A 27,123-nucleotide genomic window follows, 5' to 3' on the forward strand; every position below is an offset into this window, starting at 1 on the left:
GACAGCAATTTCTATTGTTGATATAGCCAAAATGTAGCTTGGCAGGCATGTGCACTTGGAATGCACGCAGTCTGGCGTAGTCTGTTGGCATATAGACATTGTGATGTTAACGGCCGATCTGTGTATGAATATTTTGTGGAAATGGTTGTGAAGGTACGTGACGTGTACAAGACGAAGGACTGTGATGAAGCTGTGGTGTCAATGCTTGACACTTTGACACGTATAAAACGAGTGTGACCTAGGATCACAAACTCTTTTGAAGCTTGTAGCCAAGCTGGAAATAAAGAAAACAAAAAAAGCGGCGTGGTGCAGTGGCAAGGTGCTGGTCGCGGGACCGTGAGGTCCCATGTTAAAAATCCACGAGACGTGTTTTTTTTTACATTTTCATTTTTTTTTACTAATAATTTTACGTATCCTTGAGGAGGTCTCTGTCAACTTTTAATGAAATATTGATCAGGAACTACAGAACTTTCGACTACAGGACGTCACACTACAGACAAATGACAGAAACAACGTCCCAAAATACGACAGACTGGAAATTTCCTGTTGTGTTTTTCAAGTGGGTGAGACGTCTATACGGCGTATACGCAGATTGCTGTCCTCTCTATTAAAAGCAACGTTGCTGAAACACGCCGTACAAGACGCTGTACGACTCGCATAACATCGAAATACAACGCCGTCCCCATCGATGAGATCACCGAAAGCACGGTCGCTTTCGGTGGCGGCCTACAGATAGCAGCACCAGTAGCGCCGGTAAAGTTACCGGGGAAATTATTTTGCCGTCCGATGTAGTTGTTTAATCGTGTGTACGCTGTGCCGAGAGAAATTGTGGTGCATTTTGTATGCATTGAGAATCACAAAACCCCTGGGACCGCGTAATTTAGCCCGCAGTATCCTTCGTGTGGTGCGCCGATGTCGAATATTGTAGATATGACCCTCTTTGTTCCGGGCTCATGAAAAGGAGCTCCTCCTCTGGCAATCTCGCATCGTATCACACTCCACGGAAGAATTTGGTGAAAGTTGTGCTCTTACGTCCTGTAGTTGATCCGCAATTCAACAGTGTGTGCGCCGGAAGGACCGTCGGTGCACTCGACGCCGCTGACACTAAAAGGAGCGTTTTCCGAGTACGCCTAGAAAGGTAAGTCCGGCGCTTGCGCGCATTCTTCCTGTCTATGGTTCGTGAAGTGTGCGTTGTTGTACGTATCGCAAGATCCGTACAACAACCGAATCCGGATTAATAAAGCAGCAAGAGTTATAAATGTGCTTTTCAAATGGTTGTTCTTCATGTCGCAGTGCACATTTAGCAAAAAGTTCCATGGAAATTGCCCTAAAACGTATTAATGTTACCAACAGCTCTATCTGTGGTGTATTCGCTTTCACCTATGAAGCACGCTAGCGCGGGTGGTTCATTGATCTAAATGGGCACAAAAATTCATGCAAGGAAAGTTACTGTTTGCGTACATAATTTTTCATTGAGAAATGGTATAGGCATTTCTAGAAGTAGTACGTCGATGTGTCGTCTTTACTGCTAACAGCTGCGCGAGATAGCACCCGATTGCTGTGTCGACGCATGGCCAGATATTTAGCTTGTATGGAAATTCTTCTGTTTATAGAGTGTCGTCAGATGACGTGTATTAGTGTCCTGTGTGTTTTCGTGTACTTGTAAAGGGTTCCGATCTTCCAGAGAAGCCGACATTACAAAAGCAATGCTTCTTTTTAATCGCAAAATCTTTTTCTCTTCTGTATTGTCTCTCCAGAAAAAGAGGTGGTCTGTTGTAATTTTGAGCGCATTGTCCTTTGGGAGCGGTGCTTTGTTGCGCCGCATAAACAAATTAGGTTTTAGAACGCTTTTCATGTCCTAAGGAATTTTTTGATAGTACAATTCACATTTCACTTTATACAGTTGTACGTTTGTGTGAAGCTTTTCATAGTAGATTCATGTTTGCTACAGTTCGATTTACGTGTTATTTAACCGCCTGTGATGTTACAATCAGATATTTGCACAACCAGTTGCAGCTTCATGTAACTGGTTGTACGAGACTTTTCAAAATATGACGTGATCTCTTTATATCACAAGTTTGCAGTTTCATCAGGGATTACAATAAATTAAACATTTATTATTGTTTAGGGATGGCAAGATTTTGTGAACCAGAGGCCCCTCCACATATGCACCTGCGGCACTTCTGCAGCCTCAACAGCACGGCAAAGTACCTGATCTGATGTGCATGCTGTGACAAGGTGTGTACAAAGCAGTTGCTGCCACTTACACGAGCTGCAGATTTTGTTGGTATCATCCACATTTGGAAACTCTCCTGAATTTTTCGTGGCTTTACAAGTGTGGGCTCATTTTACAATATTATGAATGTCACTTTAGAAAGACAATGAAGTTGTGTTGGTTAAGATGTTTTAAAGCTGTTGAGAGATGGGGTGCCGGCATGACATTGTTAAAATGCATGTAAAAAAATTAATTGTAATGGTACTTGTACAGCTTTATTATTAGCGATGCAATATCTCTAACGAGAACATCAGAGGGGCACTTGCTTTAGGGAAGTTTGGTCAGATAAATTCATGAAGCAGCGTAAAGCGGCAGCAGCAAACAGGCTGATAAAGCTCTGTAATAAAAAAAATAAACAATGTTGTCAGTTACTGGTTTCAAGTTTGCTGCTGCTTTTTGTGCTGCACGACAAGTTAAATAATGGTTGATAATGTGTGTGTGACATAATAGTTCTGCGCAAACACACGAGGTGGAGAGAAGTAATTAATAAAGGAAAAATCAGACATCCACCCGTTCGTAGCATTTGCTACAAAGGCAACCCGTATGTGTTCCTCAAAAGGAAAGCCGCACAGTTGAAGAAAAATTCGTCCTGGTCCGGGACTCGAACCCGGGACTACCGCCTTTCCGAGCCACCCTACCATCTGAGATAACCAGGTGGCTAGCACATGGCAGGGCGAAGTCGAATTTGTCGACAACACGAAGCAAAGGCAAGGGTTTGATGTAATATTTTTTTCCCTTTATTAATTACTTCTCTACACCTTGCGTGTTTCCGCAGAACTATTACGTCAGACCCTTGCCTTTGCTTCATGTTGTCGACAAATTTGACTTCGCCCGGCCATCTTCTAGCCGCCTGGTTATCTTAGATGGTAGAGCGGCTGTCCCGGAAAGGCGGTGGTCCCGGGTTCGAGTCCCAGACCTGGATGATTTTTTTTTTTCAACTGTGAGGCTTTCCTTTCGAGGAATCCGTATGGGTTTCTTTTGTAGCAATTGCTACGAGCTGGTGGATGTCCGATTTTCCCTTTATTAATAATGTGTGTGTGTATGCAACAATGGGGGTGCTGAGAGCAAGCTTTAAAAAAATGTGTGCTTTGTCCCCAACAAAGAATTTAGTGCCTGCAGCATTTTTACAAAATATTATATATGTTCACAGGTTGGCAGGTATGACATAATGTACAACAATAATATACAACACTTTTCCTGTAGATGCCATATTCATAACGTCCATTTTCTGTCTACTTGAATCGTATATTTAGAATTTGGCCCACCTTCAGTTTGATCAAGTTACATAGGTAGCCCCCTCTGAGTTAAATATATTTAGGGGCTATTGTAGATATGCATGATATACCTATTCACTGTATTGTGACAGATATTTTTAGGGACTGTGTTGGGAGGCATGCAAATCCGTTTACCTGTATGTCTTGCTGCAGGTTGCCCGACAAAAGCATAAATGCTTTGTCCACCTTTATTACTATGCTTTCATGTAGACTTCTAACATCTGTGCCCACATAGACTCCATGTTCTTAATTACATTTTCCTAAGTATTTGCTGTTGTGCATTACATTACTGTGTATTACATGTTTTTCTTTGTTTTATTTTGGAGGGGTTATTCATTTCTATAATAGTACAGAGAAAGGGACTTCAAAACAAAAAGCCACGAAAGGTGGCTTAAAAGTGGATGAAGCTTGAAATTCTACATTCCATCCCCTAAAGCGCTACCAGTAGTAAAACATTCCTAATTGTCTTTTTTATAAGCTAGATGCCAGATACATAGTCCCATTATGAGAGTATGTTATTTTTTCTTCTTTGGTCTGACTTGGTTTGTTGAATGTTCTCCTTGTTAGTTCAGAATTTGTTTTCTTGCCACCTCACGCAATACTCCAACTGGAGCCTATGAGCTATGTGTATAATAAATAAGTAAATTCCTAAAGCATGCAACAAACCATGCAGCATAGCATTTAAATATTGCCAGTTTATAATGCTTCTCGAGTGCAGCGCAGCATGGAGCTTGAGGCTCATCTCTTCAGATGTAAAAAAAATGGCAGGTTATGAAAATGTGGTCCTACAAACTGCTGGTTATGCATATCAGTCAGCCTGTTGCAGTGGTCACAAGTGAGAATGCAACCAAAAGCTGGGCGTGCTCGGCCCTTTTGCATATGACACAGGATAAAGCTTCAACTCTGCTATTGCTTCTCTTATAAGAGGAGCATCCCTCTCACCTTCCCCTCTTATTATTCTGTCAAATTGCCAATATGCATGACTAATAGAGACTTGGTTATGAGGTTGACTGCTGAACTTGGCTTGTGTGTGCCTGAATAGATAGTGGTACCCTTTAAGCAATGCTGTACATCACGCGCATGTTAATGTGGTAAACCTAAAATATGCAATTGTCTGTGACATTCTTAGGGAAACAACGTATTGTGCTGTGAATAATGTATAACCAGTTCCCTAAAAAAGGACCAGAAACAATATTTCCTCACCTAACAAAAGTGGTTGGGCACGCCATGCTCAAGACATGCTTTCTTAAAAAATAATATTATAGCGTGTTGTGTCAACCATGCCATTTAAAGTGGCAGAGGTCATAACATGCTTTAATTTGACAATTAAAATGTGTATGACCACCTAACTTCTAGCCTTAGCCCCTTTTGTAGTAGACACACCATTGTGGTACAAAGGGAGCTCTATGTCATTAGCTAGCTTCTGGGATAAGTACAGACTGAATAGGCACTGGTTAAGATTTGATGTAGTACCATACTGCTCCCCATCCAAAGCTTTCTTTCTTTTTCCATTTAGGCCATGAAACCACTTTTCTCTTAAAGGGAAAGACAACCATTCAAAACGTAAATCAATAAGCCTCGCTGACGGGAAAATTGCATCTCATACTGTCTGAAACAAGCACTGTTTTCTCATTAGACAAGGATTTGTACTTTTGATACTTGACAAGTAGCGAAAAATGACCTTTGGCACCCTTATGTGGCAAAAGCATAACAAAAAATAGGATGCCCTATTATGTGACCTTCTATAAGTCTAAGCGGCTACTCGGCTTCTTTAAATATATTGAAATGTGGTACATTTCTTTCTAATAGAAGTATTTTTTGTAATTTGCAAAACGCAGCTAAATCTTCAATTCCTCTGAGCAGAAAAATGTCGTCACAGTTTCTGAAGCAGGGTGGTGCATGCTGTAGCCCACTCTCGGAGACCATAGTGGCACTGTGAGAACTTGCGTGTTCCTTTTAGCGCAAGAAAGCTTGAATAAGAGAAGACAGAGGCGAAAGAAAAGACGAGCACTACACTTAGAACTACTTATTCCGAAAAACGGAGCATCTTATATATACACAAACATACACCTGCGCAAATGCATAAAACAAGCAACGGACGTCAGTCAGCAGAAGGCATTGTCATCAATTTTTATGTGCTTAGCAATCTGAATTCTGAATCATAAAGCGTAACAGAAGTTTGACTCATGCAAGCTAGACCAGTGGTATGGATATGGAAGGCCTCTAACAGTTCACGTAGGGTTATGTTCTTGCTTCTGCTTAGTATCCTGACATAAAAACACCATGGTTCACAGTCGAGACAAGACCTGCAATGTGCAGACAGTTGCAAAGTCGTACCTTTCTTTAAAATACTTGCATGCTCTCTCATTCGGTCGTTGACGCAATGTAGCACTTGCCACAGCTGAGCGGAATCAAGTAAACCACAACAGTGGAGCAATGCATGTAACGTCTAACATGCTGTACTGCACACCTGCTCGTAGCACCACACGTGATTCGGGGGCAGAGATGGGCCATCATTTCGGGCGAAGGAGACCACAGCTACTCCATACCCGTTGGCCACTTCCTTGAGATTGTGGCTAACCCTGTGAAGGTACAGGATCACTTGTGCCTTTTTTTGAGCGCTACACTCAACTTCATTGCCCTCCTTAGGCTTTTTGTTGCCTTTCAGCTTCTGGAGCAACGTTCCCCCACTGATGTCAACACCTAGCGAGGGTAGCCGGCTTTTAAAAGCCGGTTACCCTCGCAGTAGCCAGCTTTTAAAAGCCGCTCGATCTGATTCTCAAAACTCGTCTTCATCCTATGAACACACATACTTTAAGTGCAAAGCCCAGGCAGGCTGTCGCAATCCATCGTTTTACAATCTTCAAGTGGGCGGTGAAGAGCACGTGGGCGGTGAAGAGCAAGTGGGCGGTCAAAGAGCACAGCGCTCTGACTTTCATTGTGAGCATCGTCAAAATGAACTCTTGCCAATTTTCCCAAGCTTCAACTGTTGTAGTTGGTGTTTTCTGTCTACAAAATGCTCATATGCAATTCATAGCACTGGTGATTTTTGTATGTATGGAAAATACTCGTGCAATTGCAGAATAATTTCGCTTGTTCGAAACATGGTACAGAACTTGCCACTGTTTGTTTTAAAGGCCGAATTGGATAGGAATTAAGCTATTGTGGTATTCTTTATGGTGCCCTGGGCCGGTATTTTGTAGCGATGCCTTTTCCGATTCTGTGCCTTTTCAGGCTTTTTGTGCTTGGCCAGTGGTCAGAGCGACGGTCTGCCCACATTATCAACGAGATCAGGCGGCCGTGTGTGGTGGATGATAATAATAGCATAGAATAAGGCATACGGCATCGCTACAAAATAGCGGCCCTGGTGCATTAAGCGTGTGCAGATGCTTAAAGCTTGTACTATGTTGATGAAAATTAAATTGAAGCGATAGAAGGATGATGATGATGTTGTAGCGGGTGGCAGAGTGACGGAGACGATCCAAGAGCACGTACCGCACTGGTTTATTTCAGTTACAGCGAACTAGATATATAGGCTGCTTGCCTATGACGTAACATAAAAAGAACGAATCATGTTTGACACGTGTGGCACAGCACTTCATATCACTTCTCCCTTTCTTTTAAAACTGCAGTCTTTGCACGGGTCTTCGTTGTCGGGTAGACCTCCGTAAGACCGGCGGACTTTGGGGAGAGAGAGCCTGTTCGGCTGGGACGGACGTTGGAGGTGTTGTCGAAGGAACAGGCGCAGCGCCACTTGCTTCTGGCGTTGACGAGGGCCGATTCTTGTTGTCCGGGCTGGGTTGAAGCGAGTCGGACGCCTCCGCTTTTGGGGTCACGGGTGACACAGGCACGCGACGGAAAATTTGGTCGAAGTGACGTCTGGCGAGGCCATCTGGAGTGTCGACCGTTACAAGGCGTGAACCCTCTACGCTCTTGACGATGCCTGGACGCCAACGCTCCCCTTGGCCAAAGTTGCGCACCCACACCTGGTCGCCGGACTGGAATCTGGGAGGCTGCGAGTAACTTTGAGGTAGAGAAGGGACGCAAGTATCCAAGCGCGAACGAATTTGGTAGTTCATCAGCATCTCTGAAGGAGACTTGCCGCACGGTAGTGGGGTACGTCGATAGCCTAGGAGCACTCGCACTAGTTTTGTTTCGAGATCGTTCACCAACGAGTGCTTAAGAAGGCCATCCTTTATTGTGCGGACGGCACGCTCTGCGAGACCATTAGATTGTGGGTGGTACGGCGCACTACGTAGATGAGTTATTTTGTTGACAGACACGAACTGGGAAAACTGCTGACTTGCAAACTGTGGCCCGTTATCCGACACAACTGTTTGCGGCAAGCCAAAACGCGCAAACAATTCTCGAAGCCGCGCAATTGTGACTTCTGTGGTCGCCGACTTGACGGGAAGTGCCTCAATCCATTTAGTATGCGAGTCAACGACTATCAACAGCATGCGTCCCTCTATCGGTCCGGCGTAATCAATGTGAAGCCTTGACCATTTGGTTCCCGTTTCTGGCCAACAGATAGGAACCTGTCGATGAGGCATTGGCTGAGCTTGTACACATGAGATGCACGAGCGTGCAAGGCTTTCGATCTCACCATCCAACCCAGGCCACCAGAACAGCGTCCGAGCCAGTCTTTTCATCGCAGATGCACCCTGGTGTGACCGATGTAGCTCAGCGAGCATGGAGACTCGCGCCTTGCGGGGTACGACGATGCGATGACCCCAGTAGAGCAGACCTTCTACGCTTGACAGCTCCAGTCTTCTGCAAAAATAAGGTTGAAGGTGATTGTGACACGGTGACAAGCGTTTAGGCCATCCATTCAGTACAAAGTGCTGCACAACGCTAAGGTGTTCATCTCCGTTCGTCAGCGCCCGTATGGCATCCGCTGGCACGAACGAGCTGTCAAGGGTCTCTGTAGACAATACGTATTCTGGTAAGGTGCCGGATCGACAAACGTCTGTTATCGGCACGGGCAAGCGGCCGAGTGCGTCCGCGTTGGCGTTTTCCTTGCCGGCCTTGTACTCTATGCGGTAGCTATATTGGCTTAGAAACAGAGCCCATCTCTGAATACGTGCCGACGCCATTGGGGGCACAGGTCGATCTTCTCGTAGAAGTCCCACCAGTGGTTGGTGGTCCGTGACCAATATAAACTCGCGGCCCAGCAGGTAGTCTCGAAATTTTGTTACTCCGAACACCAGTGCGAGCGCTTCCTTCTCGAGCTGAGAATAATTCTTTTCAGCGTGTGTTAACGTGCGTGAACGGAAAGCAATGGGCTTATCCAATGTTCCAATTCGGTGCGAGATTACGGCACCTAAACCCGAAGGTGACGCATCGCATTCCAAACGCACTGGTTGGTTGGGATCGAAATACGTCAGAACAGGCGAATTCAGAAGTGTTTGTTTAGCCTTGAGATATGAATTTTCCTGCGCCGTTCCCCAGTGCCATTTATGCTCTTTTTCAAGCAAAAGATACAACGGCGCCAGCATCGTTGACATGTGTGGCAAGAACCGGTGATAATAAGTCAACAGACCCAAGAAAGAGCGCAGTTCGCTCACATTTGTAGGCCGTGGCGAGTCACGTATTGCTGCTAGGTTCTTCTCAAGCGGATGCAAGCCGTCTTTGTCAATGCGATGGCCCAGGTAGACGATTGAGTCTTTGCGAAAATGGCATTTTTCGGCCTTCAGCTTGATACCATTTTCTTCAAGCCTGCGCAAAGCGTCCCGAAGCACTGAGCCATTATCGTCATGACGTTCCACTATCAATACATCGTCCAAATACACCTGCACGGCTGGAAGACCGGCCAGGACCGTTTCCATGCGCCGCTGAAAAATCGCGGGAGCCGAGGCAACTCCGAACGGAAGACGGTTATAGCAGAACAACCCCTTGTGAGTGTTTATCACGGCCAACTTCCTCGCCTCCTCATCCAATGGGAGTTAGTTATATGCATCCTTAAGGTCCAGTGTTGTGAAAAATGATCCCCCACGTAGCGACGCGAAAATGTCTTCAATGTTTGGTAAAGGGTACTGCTCAGTTATGCACGCAGCATTGATTGTGGTTTTGAAATCGCCGCAGATGCGAAGGGAACCGTCTTTCTTCAGTACCGGTACGATTGGCGCCGCCCACTCAGAATGTGCTATGGGCGATAATATGCCTTGCTCTACTAAACGGTCCAGCTCAGTTTCCACTTTTTCACGAAGAGCATAAGGAATTGACCGCGCTTTGTGGAACTTCGGTTGGGCGCCTTCTCGAATGTGGAATTTCACAGGTGGCCCCTGAATGTTTCCAAGTCCTGGCTCAAAAAGGGCAGGAAACTCGGTCCTGAGGCTGTCGGGATCTGCTGACGTCGATTGAAGCGCAGCGAGAAACCCGGAAGGCAAAAGCGAGAATGCTTGGATTAAGTCCCTTCCGCAAAGGCTGGGACCCGAGCAGCCTGTAACTATCAGTGTGGCAGGTACAGTCTTCCCCGCAAAATGGGCTTCAAGGTGCAGTTCACCGACAATGGGCAGCTTGCCCAAGTAACAGTTGAGCGTGTGTTTGCATTTCGATAAGCGTGGCCAACTCAGACGGTGCTTTAGATACACCTCCTGCGGAATGATAGAAAACGGCGATCCCGTGTCAATAATCATGTTCAAGGGCACGCCACCCCAGCGGATAGTTCTGCGGAACGCCTGGAGCAAAAGTTTCTTTTCCCGTGATTCCTGCAATGTGAAGACTGATGAAATATGGCCTTCCTCCGTGTCGGATACAGCGCTCTCATAATGAACTGCGTTAGCGACGCCATCGCGCCTACGACCAGCCCGGAGCCCCGACTGGGAGCGGCATTTTCTTGCGAAATGACCAGTCTTCCGACAGCGAAAACACTGCTCCTTTTTGTGCGGACAGTCGCTTGCTTCGTGACCGTAGTTTCTGCAGCGTGCGCACTCAGTATGGCTTTGCTTATCTTTGGCGAAGGTCTGATATCGGCGCGATTTACTCGCTACAGTGCACACCGCTGCCTCATTATCAGGTCTAGTCATGGCGCTTACTTCCAGTGCGGCTGTCTCTGCTGCTATGGCAATCGTTTCAGCTTGGGCAAGTGTGAGCTCAGTTTTTTCAAGCAGCGTCTGCTGCACCGCCCGATTTCGGATGCCACACACAATGCGGTCCCGTAACATACGGTCCAGACTGGTACCGAAGTGACAATTATCCGCAAGCTTGCGTAGCTCAACAACATAGTCCCGGACAGATTCGCTTGCAGCCTGATCCCTTGTAAAGAACTTGTAACTTGCGGCAACCTCATTAGTCTTCGGCGCATAGTGGTTATTTAGGATGGTAAGTGCGTCCTTGTAACTCAGGGCGTTTACTTTCTGGGGCGCGCACTGTCCAGCAAGAACGCCTACCGTCTTCGTTGATAGTGTCGAAACCAAGAGTGCCCTTTTCTTATCATCTGTCTTAATATCATTTGCTTCAAAAAATGCCTCCAGTCGAGTCAAGTAAATATCCCACTTATCTTGATTTTCGTTGAAACTTGGGGTACCACCGAGGTTCGTAGCCAGGGCCATGACCGCCGATGCTCCGTAGACTCGATTACTTTCAGTACCCAGCAGGACTCCCAGCGCTACCGAGACGCCGCTGTTCGTGGCGGGGGCTCCGCGGGGTGGTCACCCTCGTCGCCACTGTTGTAGCGGGTGGCAGAGTGACGGAGACGATCCAAGAGCACGTACCGCACTGGTTTATTTCAGTGACAGCGAACTAGATATATAGGCTGCTTGCCTATGACGTAACATAAAAGAACGAATCATGTTTGACACGTGTGGCACAGCACTTCATATCAATCGAAGGCTAATAATCGCCTCCGAGTATACACACTGAGTTATGCTTCTGGGGACACTTATTAGTTAACCTTATCAGGTAATACTAATTGCCTTATGGGTGCTATAATGTTGCAGTGCCTGCAGGATGGCCAGCATTACAATACAAATTAAAATTATTGTACAAGTCATGCAATGGTATCGGGATTGGCCCACCAAGTGACAACCTTTAATTACACTATACCTGGGATCAGCCCAGCTCACTCAGTCAGGGAGACATCCATGCATAAGGGGAGGGGTATGGCAAAAAGAGGGCGTTCGATTAATCTTTCTCACATAGATAGCTCATACATATAATCTTTCTTAACTTGGATGTTTTGTTGCTCAAAGCGAAGTTAGTTATTGGCATAATGTCAGCGTTTCGATCCTATTTATGCTTAACAAAAGTTGCTTTGTTCAGTGTCACTTTTTATGTTGTTTCGCTTGTGATTCTAAGCTGACTTGTTTTATAGCTGCTATAGGTATGGCTGGACCTGGAGAAGAAGTGTAAGCAGACCATGCTATGTTGCTGATCTGCGCTGATCTCCACATCCAAGTTGGTCCCGCGACAGTTGGGCACCACTGTGCCTTGCTTCACTGACAAGGTGATATAATATGGTGAGCTTGTACTTCAATATTGGTATTGAAAATTATGTTAAGGAAAAAAGACAAGGATTGGCCTTTATGATAGATACACTCATGTTCTTTCTTTAAGGTGTTCTTTTGACACTGTTCTGCATGGACATATTCTTAGAGAATTAAAACAGTCCTTTATTGCAAACTGCCATGGCGCTAGTTTATGCGTTAAACTAGCACTCTTTCACCAAAAAAAGCCTTATTTAGCACACAATTGACAAGGAAGGAAAGGAGGCAACAGGACAGAGTGCTACTAACAGTTCAGTATTATTGCTCGCACAGTGATATTGTGCAAAAGGTGAAAGGGGGAGAATAGATCTGAATACATGCTGTTCGCACAGAAACGAAAAGGACGCATCACATGGCTAGCGTGACACGTGTTTTACAATGATAAGAAGCAGTCTCACTGTCTAGTAATTCTCTGCATGAGGAGCTAGCGCTAGGTTCCTCGTCATACATATAAGAAAAGCCTCAGATATCTCTCCAATGCTTTTGTCTTTATATTTTGCCACGATCAAGCAGCTTTCAAACATAGGTGCATGTGCGCCGAGAGCAGTGCACTACCACTGCTAACTGACCCACGCATCAAGTTTGCTTGGTCACGCTGCCAGTCATTTATACATTGGCTGGTTTATCCAATGTAGCCTCTACTGCACCTGTGACTGTACGTGCTTTGTTACATGCTTTTTTTTCACAGATAGTTATGCAGGCCTTTTCATTATTTACATGCCTACACAACAAACCAAGCATTATCTGCTTAGGAAGAATTGTAGGAAAATCCAGCATCAGGCAACTGTTCTCAGCATGAAACAAACTTGATTCATGGGTTTTCGTTCATTGGTGCGATCACACTAAGGCAGACAAGCTTGTAGGCTGTGCTTCTGCAATTTGTACAGCACACTGACAGCACTGGTGTGGGCCTCATCTGTGGGCTGACTGATGGCACCTTCTACGGCGCAGATCACTTGTGTTTGGCGAGGCACCAATGTTGACGTTTGTTCCCTTGTGCAAAACAGCAGTCCTAGGTTTAGAGTAGTTGTAGGAAGACAAGGTAAACATAACTTCCATGGCTTGAGTGGGCTCATTTCTCTTGGGGCATCTAGCTTTTTTTCTTGCAACTGTGCAGAGGTGCTTCCCTAGAGTCGGCGTGAAAATGGCATAGAGTTGTGAATTCGGGAACTCCTGAACAATGATCTGCTGTAGTTAGGGCTTTGCGAAAATGCACTGTCTACCAATTTGTAGAAGGTGCATTCTTCAGCCACTGATTTCCTGTTGGCATGCTTGTACTCGTGCTGTCAGTAATTTATTGGTTTGCCGAATTATCTTGAGGCCCCACGCTGATGATGCTACCGATGTCTTCATGTGCAGACTTTTCAGGATGAGGTTTTTTGCTTTGCAAATGTTGTTGAAATGTAGGTGGCGCTTACAGGTAGCTATTCTAGATATTAGTGAAACGAATTGGCCCATCTTGCTTCGTCAAACATCGTCACGCCAACATCAGTCGCACAAACAAAAAACCTGGCCTACTCGCAGCATCGCGCATAAAGAAACAAACAAATCAGCTGCTGGATTGTGTTGACATGGCATACTAAGCTGAGACCGGAACTGCTGTAGCTACAAACCAGGTAGAAACGATGATGATGAGCAGGGATTTGAAGTAGCGCCACTTCGTGGGGCAGCAAGGAGGCTCCGTTCAAAACAAATATGGCGTTCAGCAAGTCGAACCATGCAACGGTCAGAGTCGGTGCATGGTGCTCTCGATCAAGTTGGCTCAAGGAGTGTCTGAAAAATCAGACGGGAGGTTGCAAGGCGTCCGAACTTTCGGAAGTTATACATTATGGTCCATGGGGAGAATGGCGGTGCCGCGAAGCAGACCGAGTAATCGAGCATGTCCGAATTTTTGGAGTCCGGAAAATCAGTCGGCGTCTGTACCTACCTATGTGCCTATGTATATACCTATGTGCAACAGTGTTTGCTATGATCTGTTCAAGAATCGCTGTTGCCCGTAGGTGCCCAACATGTCGGGTGTCAAGTTGTAAAATACCTTGCAAAAGTGATCTACTGAAAAATACCGCTTCTGCTATATTTCGCTTTTGCAAGAAATTTAGCGGCTGCTGGCACCTACCTTGAAAGGCTTTTATATGGTCTTCGCATGGTCAGGGCCTTCTACTTTTGTGAGTTTGCTTATTTCGAAATTTACCCCGGTTTTTATAACTTGAAGTTGGTGTGATCCCTAGTCTCCTTTAACGTGTACCCAATAGACCTTACATAGGGGTTTTTGCATTTCCCTGCCAGCGAAATGCAGCCATTGTGGCCGGGATTCAATCCCATGCCCTCTGCCTGAGCAGCGCAATGTCAAAGCCAGTACACTACGGTATTTTGCTGGCAGAAGGGTTTAGTTTCTGAATAATTTATTATCTAAACCTGTCGGTGTTGTTTTTAAAGGTATTTCATGTTTGTATTCTGTTGCTTCAATACTAGTAATTATTGTTGATCAAACGATGTGTCCATCTTTTTCCTATAACACTTGTTTCTGTAGCCTGCTAATTATGACAGCTTATTCTCCCACAGTAATCCATGTTCCCTTGAAACATAGGCACTGCATGAAACCACATATTTTTCAATAAGATTTAGTCATTATCTCCTATGACCGGAATGCTGAACCTTTCTTATCTGTGGGAACATAGGCAAATTTGCCTATGTAGTAACCTGTTGCATGAGTGGAGATAAATTATTGGCTTTACTTTTTCAGGTGCCCTGCTCGCTCTCACCCAAGCAACACATTCCAGCGGTCTTCTCTCGGCAGACTAGATGCATCGAAATGCCGTTAGAAGGTCCAATTAACAGTTCTTGGGACATTTATGACATGCTTTTACTTAAGCCGGAGGACTTCAGGCTTAATGAAAGCTCAAGTGGGTGTACAGAAATACCTACGTAAAGTCTTTTTCACTTACAAGTGCATGCCAATACTTTGCCTGACATTTTTCACCCCGAAATTACGCTTTACTGTGGATTTGTGACCAAACCATTACAGCAAAAAGCACTGCAGTAAGACGAGTACAAGTAATCAAACATGTACTAAACTTGCAAGAATTACATTTGCATACTTGTAGTAAATATGAAAATGAGGTACAGTCTTCTTCAGGGTGCATTTTCTTGTAGGTCATACATAGAGAACGTACTAGTGGGTCACACAAAACTTGTTCATGATGTATTACATCAGTGTTGGTAGTGCTAATCAATTTATGCCGAAAATTTTGTTCATCTTCGTATCAAGCAATGTGCCAGGCAAACCTACATGTGAAAGTGGCATTCTTGTTGCAAACATAATGCAGACCTACTTCTCTTCAACGCTGATCACAAATACACAAGTGTACAAAATAGGTTTAAAGAGTAAATTATATTAAGCAACATCAATCCATTCTGAAAGGACCTGGTATGAATGTAGCAAAAAATAGGTCTGAACAGGGGCAAACAGGTCTGGGTTAGATAGGACAGGATTAAACGGGTCAGGATTAAACAGGATTTAAACGGGTCAGGTTTAAACAGGATTTAAACAGGTCAGGACTGAACAGGATCAAACGGGGTCCCGTTCCATAACCCTATTTGATGAAACCCATTTGAAAACAAGTAGGATTTTCTAGTAGGCGCGCTGTTCCCCTTCACAACGAACGACAGGGCGTATCCGACCGTCTAATTCTGAGATTGGTTTGAAACAACACGGCAAAATTTGTGCCATTTATTCATTTCAAAACAAGCATGAACATGCGATAATGTTGGCAGATCCGCGTGGGCAGCCTGAGTATGCGTGGTCCGTCAGTGTCAGTTTTGACAGAAGGTGCCGCAAGAGGCGCTGACAATCACTGCTCGGATGCGCCGCCTGGGCAGTGTCAGGAGCGTATAGCTATGCACGCGGAGAAATCTAACCTGCGTACTCGCGGAGATGCTATACGGTCGCACTTTGCACTTTCCGGACGGTGTCGTTTATGCGTGCTTGGCTTTGGAATAGTTCAGGTATCTGCCTCAAGTGAGACAGTTGTGGTGTCCATGGCAAGCAGTGTGAAAAACAAACAGACAAGAAACATTGCGCTTTGAAGGCGACATGGAGCTTCCTTTTTGTCAGTAGTATTGTCAGCGTCTGCTTTGCGCATGTCATCCTATAAGGTGCGTGTCATCCTATAAGGTGGTGCGTGGCGGCGGAATCAATGGATAATAGCGACAGCGTGGATGTAAAGCCAACAGCGACGTTTTCATGGATAGCTCAAACGGTGACAACTTATGAACTGATGAATTAATGGGTGGAATGGCTCATTTTGGGGTTTCACTATAACAACCTTTTAGAATAATGAACGGTTTTTGGCAGTCCTGTGTGATTCATTATATTGATATACTAGGAATGTGTCTCGCACTGCTACATTACTATGAATCCGAAGCCGCAAGCTAAAGCGAGTCATTCGTATATGTGCAGAGTTTAATGTCAATAACGCTGTCTGCGTATTGCTTAAGTTCCACCCACCCCCCCACTGACGGCACCATTGAAGTCTTGTAAAAACAGCGACCACAAATCCCGTAGGCGATGCCTGTTGTGCTGTAAAAGTAAGTAATAGTACATTTTGTGTAGTTTGTGAAATAGTTCGACCATTTTTACGGTTTGTTCAATACGTAACACTTATATCAGCATGTTGCTTTTGAACTATGCCTTTTACGAAACTGCTGTCTTGGGCTTTTCGCAATGTTAGAGATGGGCAAAACGGCTCAATTCAGTGAGCGGCTCGGAACGGCTCAGCTCTATGAAATGAACCAGTTCATTTGAACGGCTTGCCGTTTCACTTAAATCTGCAACCTTTCATTCTTTCCTTTCTTCAGCACACATGCGGTACTGGTGATCATGCCATCATGCGCCAGGACAAAAAAAAAGAACGAATGAAGTCTCATTACAACACCACAGATCATTGGTCTCATTTTATTGATGTGCTAATAATACAGGCTCAGAAAATGCACAAAAGTTGATGACATGGGTGACATTCTCATGACTAATTTGGACAAATGAAGACCAAGACATAAACTGTATGTTCACCTGTTGTCTTTAAAGACACAAAAGATTTCGTCTTCAAAGTGTTGTTGGACCAGCACATGATGCCCGATCGGTGAGAGTCACGAGATATTATTTGAACAGCAGCAGGCAACGAATGGCACCATCCTTTGCCAATTAAGGCTTCTTCTCCCTTTGGTTGCATCGAGTGCCACACTATAGGATGCACATAAAACCAAAGAGACTGCCGTGCACACCGCATACAGGGAACGAGTACGAGTAGCACGAGACTACCCATGCAGGCCACCACTCGTCGGCAAGAAAACGAAACCATGAAACCCAGCAGAAACCCGGCTCTGACAGAACGGTTTGGCATGGCTCACTGAATGCAGGAACCGGCTTTCTCTCTCCAAAAGAACCACCACTCACTTTTACTGAACCATGGCTCACTTGTTCTTTAAGAAGAGCGGCTCAAAAGACAGCCAAAGGCAAGGGGGTAGTTGCGACTCTTGCAAGGAACGGTGGAAGCGCAGCTGCTTGCTCGCAGAGCTAATAGAGGGTGCGGAAGTTTCACACAGAAGAAGACCTCGCTCTGACTGAACAATTCGGCACGACTCACTCAGAGAGAACCAGCATCCTCTCTCCAAAAGCACCATCGCTCACTCACTCTTTAAAAAGAGCGGCTCAAATGATCCAGCTCACTCCTGAGCGAACCATCTCTATTCCTAATCCTTCATGGTAAATGAAACGTGATATCAATATGGTGTACTGGAATCCATATCAATGCCAACAGTTGTGAGCTTAACGAGGAAAAATCAGATTACAATTCTTTGAGAAGCTTGCTGATTGACTCGCCACCCACACCACAGCTCTATTTCAAGAAACAATAGAGTGAGACTGCCTTCACAGCGGCTTAAGGCAGCTTGGTAGCTGCGCAATCATGAGACATGCAAGAGAGTACGCAGCTGGCTAATCCATCAGCAAACTATGTGACACGAACAGTCGTTCTGGTAAAAAACACCATGCGAAAGTGACTTGTATTGGCTTGTTGCCACACTTGTTACACTGCTTTTAATGAAAAATACCAGTGTGAGATGTATGGGATCTTTTTTAGGCTGCAGGATCTTTTTTACAACACACAGAACTTTATTGATTGCCTGTGGTAGATAGCGCAATTCCAATTCTTGAACTAGATTACTCAGAGGCAAGCATTACCAGCATAAGTCAAAATTTATAATCAAGTAATTAACAAAATTTCACTGAGAAAGTTTTCCGCTAATTACTTAGCGCCATATATTGCAATTTACTAATTGTAGCCGACAAATTTACAAGGCATATAATCTTGGCACAAGTTCTGAGAATGACACCAGTTTTCAGATATATGCCATCAAACTTGCAGTAAAAGATGCACTAATATTCCACTTACTTTTTTAACAAGATGTCATTTCATGCATCAAAGCACAAAAGTAACTGCACCGCGAATTAATTTCGTCACCTGCTTTAGGAATGAACATCTCAACACCGGTGTCATACTGAGAATTTGTTCCGAGTGAATATGCCTTGGGAGCTTGCATAGTTTTTTTTATAATGCAAAAAACCTAATTTGCAAGTTTTTAAGTGCTGTCATACTAGTAAAATCAAAGGAGAAGGCCGGATAACTTGTTTGCTAGAAATGTGTCATATATCAGCAATGCTAAAGCATGGAACACGACATGGAATAGATGGTAGAGAGACTGGACATTAAAGAGGTTAACAGAATCAGGCAGCCCAGTGCAAAGAGAGACTGCACATTAAATAGGTTAACAGAATCGGGCAGCCCAGTGCAATGACATAGCTCGGAGTAATAGGTAAACAAATTTTCACATTCTGTGTACCAGGCAGCCTCTAGGATAACAAATTTCTTTTTTTGAGAGCAGTTGAATGGGTACCCACCCACTCTATTTTGTTGATTACAGGCTTCAAATAATAACCTACATTTATCTAAATTACAATGGCCAATCGTACTTGTGCCGCAAAAAACTTGTGCACAGTCACATCCACTGAATTGATTTCCAGGGCGTGCTGATCCAACAGGATACTGCAACTGCATGTGGTGTTCCCTCAGGCAGTAATTGAGCAAATGTAACAGGCCTATGCAATATCTGCTGCATGACTAAGCTATATATCATATACTAACTCTTGTTTTGCAGACGGGTAAATGTGTAATGCAGGTTAATCTTGAAAGCAGCATTTTTGTTGGTGGTGCATCATTTACCCGATTGCACATTCATGCCACATCGTCCAACCTATAAAACATCACTTGCATGCTCTACTTTCAAGCCATTTGGTTCAGGAGGTCAGAAAGCTGGTGGAAAAATGACACAACACCTGGCCATCTATCTGGTTGATGTTTCATACCTTCCTTACTGCATACACGACTTACTTTCCCATTTTACCCTATAGGCAACCAGCGGCTCGTTAGGACAAAAAGAAGAAATCCTGCAAGAAGCAGCGACCGTTGTTGAAACCTTCGCTCGCAGCAGCGGAATGAGCTGCACTCCCGATAAATCAGAACTTATCAGGATATGAGGTCGAGGCCGTCAAACTCACGAGCCGGTGAACCTCTTTCTAGGAGACAGCCAGATAAAGGAGGTCCAGAAAATGCGAGTCCTCGGACTGTGGCTGCAAAGCAACAAACGAGTAGACCACACCATTAAAACCCTTAGGACTACGGTGAAACAGATCTCCCGTATGATCCGTAGAGTAACTTATCACCAAAAAGGTTTCAAGGAAACAGAGACGATCCGGCTCGTTCAGGCTTTTGTGCTAAGTCGTCTCACATATAGCCTCCCTTTCCAGGACCCCACGAAAACAGAACTAAAGGCCCTAGATGCGCTGATTAGAACGTCGTACAAAGCGGCTCTCGGCCTACCACAGGGAACCTCTACTGAACGCCCCCTCGGGATTCACAATAAATACGAGGAGCTACGGGCAGCGGAGCTACGGGCAGCGACGCTCATATCTCAACGGGAGCGGCTTAGCTTAACCTCCTCTGGCAGAAAATTACTTTGCTGTGTGGGTTACCCTACTTGTCCACAGTATGCGGGAGAACTCGAATCTCTGCCCAGTGTCCTTCGTGAAAGGATCATAGTAGCCCCAATCCCTAAGAACATGAGTCCAAAATACCACCGGGGACGTAGAAGTGCTCGAGCTCTAACGTTAATGCAGCAATTCAATGGAAACCCGGATACAGTCTACACAGATGTCGCTCGATGTGGTGCTTACAAATACGCCCTCGCAGTGGTAGGAGCGGCTGCAAATCAAGGGCTTGTGATTTGCCCCACGGCTAGAGTTGCATCTGCGAATACCGCAGAAGCTTCAGCCATCGCACTAGTTATTAAAACTAAGGACGCTCTGGGACAATCGTCGATAACTCTTACAGATTGCCAAGTCGCATGTAGACTATTCCTCACCGGGAGGCTACCACACAGCACCACTCACCTATTAGGATCCAACCTAACGCAGAAACACATGATCATCTGGTGCCCGTGTCACGCAGGACTCGAGGGCAATGAGAGAGCGGACGGCGCAGCTCGTGCTTTTGTCAACCGAGCGGCCGACCACTCTGACAAAAACCCCTTTTTACCACGAGACATCCTTGAGCACCAGTGGCGCGAGCGAAGAAAGTACAGTCCACCCCACCCTGACCTATCCAGGCAGGACGACTCTTATGACTGGCGCCGAATACAGACGCACACATTTCCAAACCGTTATTTGAAAAATGCCATTCACCCAACGCTGTACAGCGTTCGCTGTCCTTGGTGCGGAGGCCGGCCAACTCTCGCCCACATTACGTGGGACTGCCACAACAGGCCACCCAAAATTAATACACCAAAAATAGCCGGCAAACTTTCCGGAAGGGAGCAGTGGGAGACTTGGCTCGCCAGCGAGGATTGGGAGATGCAACTAGCGCTCCTCGACCAAGCATGGCGGACCGCTCAAGCCAGTGGGGCCCTGGACTAGGGGCTCCACCCACTCGCTTTCTGAATTTTTTTTTCTTTTAAATAAACGTTTTGATATATATACTTTCACTGATGCACCGAGGCAAGGGATCACGGGAAACATGCCCGTCTTAAGTGCTGCACATGCATTGCTACAACAGTTTGATGCGTAGAAGTTTTGAGACCACAAGGTAGGCAATTTACAGCAATGCCCTGCCTCACCAGTTTCAAGTGAACAGAATCGTACCTGAATAAATTTTTTTTTAATCAGGTTGCTACCCCAGCAGACACCATCGTTGTTAAGTGGGAGACCAGTCTTAAGAAAATGGTCAAGTCCACATGCACCATCTCGTGCATTAGCAGCTGCATATTAAAAGGCTGTGTTAGCAGTCTTAACTGAATTAGGAGTTCTGGTGAGTCACTGCAAGAAATGTATGTGCAACTTTTGTCAACACTTCTTTTCGGAGTCAACATTCAGGAAACTACTGATTACGGCTTGATGTCTTCTACACAAAAAAATATGTATCCCACTCTTTCAGTGTCTTCTTTATTATAATCACAACAAGTGGAGCTCTGTTGCCTTGTTTAGATACTGTGTGTTATGCATGAGTGAATGTTTACATTGCTGTTGTACAGCACTGCCTGATTGTATTTCAGCAAACCGGTTGATGTTCATTGCATGCCCCCTCTACTTCCATGTTGCGTTCCCCTTCTATCACAAAAAAACATGCTGTACATGTCAAAAATGTTTGCAGAGGAGCAAAAATAAAAGCAAATGTGATGGTATCATTAGGAAAATTATGTTGATTGTTAGTAACACGTACATGTTAACACCACCTATCAAGCTGCAAGCTATCTTCACTTGATACCTAGAAGCAGTTTCTAAGAGTGCAGCGTGTAACTGAAGAGACTAAAATTGCCAATTTGCTCAAAGCCCTTTCTGCACAACTGTGTTCCATGCACTGAAGAAATGCGACAAGCAGTCCATAACTACGGAATACAATTGTGCCAGGATATAATACTCTTCACTTTTACCCTAAATGTTTTTTCCCTAAAACTTCACATATTACACTTTCACTACACTACACTCTAAATAATCCAGTACAAAAACAGCACTCTAAGGTCATTAGTGAGGCCCATTTACTTTCTTTGTCCATAAAGTGAGCACAAATGAATTACCGAACAGTGCAATCAATTATGTAGCACGAAAGCAAGGTTATTATTTTCTGTGCTTGTCAGAGAACGATTTTTGTAATAGCCCACATCACTCCCAAGTAAATACTATTGTAAAGTCACATTTGTGTGATTTAATGTGCTGTGCAATGACTGATAACTGTGACCAAATTTGGTTCTGCAGCTGCATGTCGGAAGTGTGATGACACCAAGCTGAGAGAAAGTGAAAAAAAAAATTATGCAGATCCGACTCACATGTTGGAACCTGAGAAACGAACCTTTCGTGACGTGGGTGAATAAATTCTGTGCAATTGCTTACATTCTGCAGTATTTTGCACCATAGCGATTACCTGCCTGCCAGTAAAGGCAGCAAGAGGCGGAGACCCCCCCCATGTTCCCCGCATTATACTGCCTTCATGATTGGCCCCCTGTGCTATGACACAGCATTCAAGGTCGGCGCACCGATTAGAGCGGACAGATCCTTGAGTGCAGCAGCAAACTAACTTTACTCAGTGAAATACCAACCAGTCAGATGTGCCAAACCCTATGGAAGTAGGCATAGAAAGGTTGGCTTTATTAAAGGAATAGTGCTCTTTACGTATAGTATTTATTACAATGGGGATATTTCGGTATAATCTGTTTCATCTCTGAGTAATTCCATAGAAAACAAGGCCAGCAGCAAGGACACCTGTAGGAGTAATAAAGGTCGTGGGACTATCATGGTGGTCCTAAACGTATTCTTTTTGAGGAGACTGATGACGCTACCTATTTGCATCTTCTTTTCCTGCCCGTGCCATGACCATCCTGGTGCACTAATCTATGGCCAGAATAAAAGCTTGTGTTTTTCTGACTCCTTGTTTCTTATTTAGCTCTGCAAAATCCAGGTGTTTAATTTCAAAAGGCATGTCCGAGTGGCAAGGTATTATCACGGCGTCTGTAGGCTGCTTATATTTCACTTCATTAACTTGACAAATATGGCATGGACGAGCATACTGATTGTCTTCTTCGTTCATGTAATGCCATGTAAATCTCTTAACTAGCTTGTTGTAGGTGCGGCAAAATCTGTCGTGTCCTCCACATTCTGGGTTATCGTGGTACAAACAAAGCACCCTGTAAAACAGCGTTGGCAGGACTCAATAGCGACCTTCAATAAACTAAGTTGTTCAGCGCCTTCCCACAATTTCACTTCATTGATTTCTTCCAATTGTTCTTTGTTGGATTGTATCATCAGTCTAGACAAAGCGTCTGCATCAGTCAGTAGTGGTCCAGGTCGGTGGAAGATGGTGAAGACAAACTGCTACAAGTAGTTCACCTATCTGGCGATACATCTTTTAGGTTGGGTCATATTCAATATATGATTGAGGGCCCGGGGATCGGTGAGCAAAGTGAAATTCGTACCTTCTAGGTATTTACAAAAGTACTGAATTACTTTAAGGAATGCAAGTGCTTCCTTTTCAGTAGTGGTGTAGTTAACTTCAAACGGCTTGAGGGTGTAGCTGCAGTAACCTACTACGTGTCACTTTTCTCGGCCGTATGCTTCTGGACATCTATGATACAAAACTCCTCCTGACCCATAGTGTGAAGTGCCAGTATTCAGTTCAAAAGGTAAAGTGAAGTCTGGTATGCATAGAATAGGGTCAGCAGAGATTTTGTGCACCAGATTGCGGTAGACTCTGACATTCGTAATTCCACTCAAATAGAACTTCTGTGTTAGGCGTGTGAGGCATTTTGTTTCACGGCAAAGTCTCTTATGAAAGGTCTGAAATGTCCTGCTAATCCCAAAAATATATGCAATGAGTGAACGTCATATGGTTTTACTAGTTGGGAGATCCTCTAGACGGACTCTTGTTTCATACTTCTGGTAGCCCCATCAAAGACTACATATTCCAAGAAACACAACTTTTCTTTGAAAGAATGCACTTTTCTTAAAATTAAGCTTGAGGTGTGCCAAGCTCAAGAAATTTAATACCTGAGAAAAGTGATCCTGATGATCAGCTTCTGTTTTGGAGAAGACGATAACAGCGTCTATGTACACGTTACACAATACACTTGGGAAAGGCTGCAGGACTTTGTTCATGATCTTCTGGAACCATTCTGGCGAGTTCTGCCACCTGAAAGGAAGCCCGTTATAATCGTACAAATTGAAGGGCGTGATAAAAGCAGCGGGATCTGCCAGAAACCTTTGCATAAGTCAACACACGAAAAATGACAGCGACCACCCGTCTGATTTATAATCCTGTCTATCTTTAGCATGGGAAATGGTATAAGTTCTGTCTGATGATTGAGAACCCTGTAGTTGGTGCACAATCTGAAAGTTCCATCTTGTTTCAGCGCAACTGTTATGGGAGAGGCAAAGGATGAAACCAAAGATTGGGTTATATCGGCGTCTAGCATCTCCTGCAATTCTTTTTTCAACCATATCTTTCGCTCTCTTGACATGTTATAAAGTGATTTACTGACAGTCTTGTCAGTTAGTTCAAAAGGGACCTTATGTACCTTCATCGCTTGTGGACAAGTTCCTATACATACAAGTTCAGGGAGGTCGTTGCTATGTCCTCCGCGCGCTTGACAACTCGTGGGTTATCTTCTCTACCCTGCCGTGTCTCATTCCTTGGTAGTCCTTTGACTAAAACTGTATCGTCCCAGTATACGTTGATTCTCAGTTTCTTTATATCTGGTCTGGACAGCAGAAAGTTGTACATAATACCTTTCATCACCAATACTTCACTCTCTATTTTATGTCCTTGGAAATCTATGTTTACCAAGGCCTACTAATTATGCAGTCACTTCTACATCGTAACCTTGTACCCGTAGCACTCTTACACTAAGCAGTTGACTTGCATCCACCAGCTTGGCATTTATTATAGACATAAAAGCACCGCTGTCTATCAAAGCCATCATATGTCTGTTTCAACTTGGAAGGGAATGTAAAGTAGGCTAGAGCAAGTCAAATAAACAGTCTCACTTGTGGTCACTGGGTCGGACTGATCACCCTTGTTTATTAGTTCTTTGTCATTGAAAGCTCTTGAGTGAGACAGACTGTTTTGTCTTTGTTGAAGACCATACTCGACCTATCACACCATTCTTATATATTGTGTAAGCTTAGATCAAGTTTGGTCTGGTCATGTACTTAAGATATTTTGCAAAATAAGACGCAGTTGTTCGCAACCAATCTTATTTGTGTACCTGGTGTAACACGGTGACAATGTCATATATGTAGAGTAGAAACAGCAACGGCCCCACGACGCAACCCTGGAGTATGGCGGATGTTACAGGAAGACAGCTGGAGTTGTTACCTTCAATTCAAACAAACTGCACGTGATCCGAAAGATAAGCTGCTGTCTAACAAACTACAATGTTAGGAAGATTATTATCTCGAAGTTTTTGAATCAGTTTATATTGAACTACTTTGTCAAGTGCCTTACCAAAATCTAAAAAGAGAGCATCAATTTGACTGTTACCATGTAAGGATTTCGCAAACGTATGAATTACAGTTAATAGTTATGTCGTAGTTGAACAGCGTTTTCTAAGCCATGCTGACAATCTGTTATTATAGAATTTCTTTCTAAAATTTTGGTGATATGGTTGGTGATAATATGCTGAATTAGTTTGTAGCATGACGAAGTCAATGATAATACACTAACAATCGACCACTTGGTCAGATGTCCCTTGTTAAGCATCGGATAAACACAGGTGACGGAGGTCCCATTCATCGCCGACCGTATCGTGAGTCCACGGTAGAGCGGCAAGTTATTCAGCAGGAAGTAAACAAGTTGCTCACCAGAAGCATTGTTGAGCCCTCGTAGAGTCCTTGGGCGTCGCCGGTCGTGCTCGTCAGAAAGAAAGATGGCACGTGGCGTTTCTGCGTTGATTACCGCCACCTAAACCGAATCATTAAAAAGGACGTTTACCCTTACCACGAATCGACAAAACTTTTGACTGTCTTCATGGTGCCAAATACTTTTCGTCCATCAACCTTCATTCTGGTTATTGGCAGATTTCCATCGATGAGCAAGACCAAGAAAAGACCGCTTTCGTCACTACTGATGGCCTCTACCAATTCAAAGTTATGCCCTTCGGTTTATGCAATGCCCCCGCCACGTTCGAACGGATGATCGACTCTCTGCTTCAAGGTTTCAAATGGTCAACTTGCCTTTGTTACCTCGACGAAGTTCTTATGTTCTCTCCTACATTTGAGACGCACCTTGAGCGCATCGCAGCTATCCTTGACATCTTCCGCAAGGCTGCGGTCCAATTAAACTCATCGAAGTGCCACTTAGGGCACCGACAGATTACAGTGCTAGGCCATCTCGTCGATGCTTCCAGCGTACAATCCGACCTGGAGAAGGTTCGAGCAGTAACGGCTTTTCCTGTACCTCAGTCTGACTAAGACATCCGGAGTTTTGTGGGATTCTGTTCTTATTTCAGACTGTTCGTGAAAGATTTTGCAGCAATCGTTTGACTACTCACTGAACTTCCGAAGAAAGGCATGTCTTTTACGTGGGGTCCCCCACAGGTTGCTGCATTTTCTCCCCTTATCACGATTCTCAGCAATCCACCGATCTTGGGCCACTTTGACCCGTCCACACCTACAGAGGTCCGAACCGATGTCAGTGGTTATGGGATTGGCGCCATCTTATCGCAACGCCAACATGGACATGAGCATGTTGTAGCCTACGCTAGCCAGCTCCTGACAAATGCAGAGTGCAACTATTCAATTACTGAGCGCGAATGTCTTGCTCTCGTCTGGGCAATTTCAAAGTTCCGTACATATTTATATGGCAAGCCCTTCTCAGTAATCACAGACAATCCTGCGCTCTGTTGGCTTTCGTCGCTCAAGGATCCTGCTGGCCGGCTCGGTCGTTGGGCCCTCCGACTACAAGAATATCCCTACACAGTGACTTGCAAGTCG

At 44.7% G+C, this 27,123-nt stretch overlaps 1 protein-coding gene and 1 long non-coding RNA gene across 4 annotated transcripts in view; one reads left to right on the forward strand and one right to left on the reverse strand.

Moving 5' to 3' along the window:
- LOC135914836 (uncharacterized) overlaps positions 1 to 27,123 on the reverse strand; it is a 126,746-nt gene that overhangs the window by 62,311 nt on the left and 37,312 nt on the right. For 2 of the 3 annotated variants that reach the window (XM_070529621.1, XM_070529620.1), the window contains 2 exons: positions 25,993 to 26,092; positions 24,190 to 24,322 (listed from right to left, as the gene is read on the reverse strand). The exons of the other annotated variant lie outside the window; for it this stretch is intronic. The gene's annotated coding sequence lies outside the window, so the exon portion shown is untranslated. Of the gene's footprint in view, positions 1 to 24,189; positions 24,323 to 25,992; positions 26,093 to 27,123 lie in introns of those variants that run through there. 3 annotated transcript variants of the gene reach the window in all.
- On the forward strand, positions 791 to 23,011 carry LOC135914837 (uncharacterized). The gene is made up of 4 exons (XR_010568431.2): positions 791 to 1,138; positions 2,129 to 2,238; positions 11,864 to 12,008; positions 14,779 to 23,011. It is a non-coding gene; the product is annotated as an uncharacterized lncRNA (long non-coding RNA).

This window comes from Dermacentor albipictus, unplaced genomic scaffold (genome assembly GCF_038994185.2).
Source record: "Dermacentor albipictus isolate Rhodes 1998 colony unplaced genomic scaffold, USDA_Dalb.pri_finalv2 scaffold_25, whole genome shotgun sequence".
NCBI classification, from domain to species: domain Eukaryota; kingdom Metazoa; phylum Arthropoda; class Arachnida; order Ixodida; family Ixodidae; genus Dermacentor; species Dermacentor albipictus.